Source organism: Setaria italica, chromosome VIII, assembly GCF_000263155.2.
Source record: "Setaria italica strain Yugu1 chromosome VIII, Setaria_italica_v2.0, whole genome shotgun sequence".
NCBI lineage: Eukaryota > Viridiplantae > Streptophyta > Magnoliopsida > Poales > Poaceae > Setaria > Setaria italica.
Window position 1 is genome coordinate 15491739 of NC_028457.1, and position 1596 is coordinate 15493334.

The window sequence follows — 1596 nt, forward strand, 5'->3', positions numbered from 1 at the left end:
GGTGTGTCCGATAAGGCATTTCAGGGGATGTTGAACATTGTCAAGAAGATTCTCCCCGAGAATAATGAATTACCGTCCACAACATATGAAGCTAAACAGATTATTTGCCCTCTCGGATTGGATGTTCAGAAGATACACGCATGCCCTAATGACTGTATCCTCTATCATGGTGATGAATACGAGAAATTGGATGCTTGTCCCGTCTGCGAAGCCCTGCTGTATAAGATCAGGCGAGATGATCCTGGTGATGTCGAGGGGCAGTCTCCCAAGAAGAGAGTTCCCGCGAAGGTGATGTGGTATTTTCCTATAATACCACGCTTGAAGCGCTTGTTCAGGAACAAGGCAAATGCTAAGTTGATGCGATGGCACAAAGAAGACCGTAAGGAAGATGAGATGCTGAGACACCCCGCAGATGGGGCACAGTGGAGATCAATTGATAGAACATTCCCAGACTTTGAAAGTGAAGCAAGGAACATAAGGTTTGGTTTAAGCACTGATGGATTCAATCCATTCGGTGAGTTGAGTAGTGGCCATAGTACTTGGCCTGTGACCCTTTGTATGTTCAACCTTCCTCCTTGGCTGTGCATGAAGCGGAAGTTCATTATAATGCCGGCGCTTATCCAAGGCCCAAAACAACCCGGCAACGACATTGACGTGTACCTAAGGCCGTTGGTTGATGACCTTTTACAGCTCTGGAAGGAAGAAGGTGTACGTGTGTGGGATGAGGATAGACAAGAGATCTTTAATCTACGAGCACTGTTGTTCGTAACCATCAACGATTGGCTTGCATTGAGTAACCTTTCAGGACAGACAAATAAGGGATATCGGGCATGCACCCACTGTTTAGACGACACAGACAGCATGTACTTGAAGCACTGTAAGAAGGTCGTCTATATGGGTCATCGTCGATTTCTCCCTGCTCACCACCAGCTGAGAAAGAGCAGGATGCATTTCAAAGGGGTGCCAGACCATCGTAAAAAACCTGCACACCGTAATGGAAAGCGTGTGTTCGAGATGATGAAGGATGTAAATGTAGTCTTTGGAAAGGGACTTGGTAGCCAACCTGTTCCGAACGACGATAACGGACATGCACCCATGTGGAAGAAAAAGTCAATATTTTGGGAGCTACCTTATTGGGAAATCCTAGAGGTTCGCAACGCAATAGACGTAATGCACCTGACGAAGAATCTTTGCGTGAACGTGCTAGGCTTCATGGGTGTTTATGGAACCTCAAAAGATACATTGGAAGCATGATAGGACCTAAAAGCCATGGGGCAACGAGATGACCTACATCCGGAAAAGAGAGATAATGGACAGCACTACTTACGTCCTGCCAGTTACACTCTCAGCAAGGAAGAGAAGGATAGCATGTTTGAATGCTTGAATAGTATGAAGGTCCCGTCTGGGTACTCCTCGAATATAAAGGGAATAATAAATATGAAACAAAAGAAGTTTACAAATCTCAAGGCTCATGACTGCCACATGTTGATGACCCAGTTGCTTCCGGTTGCACTGAGGGGTGTTCTACCAGAAAATGTCCGGTTGCCGCTCGTAAAGCTATGCGCGTTTCTCAATGCGATTTCGCAGAAGGCAATC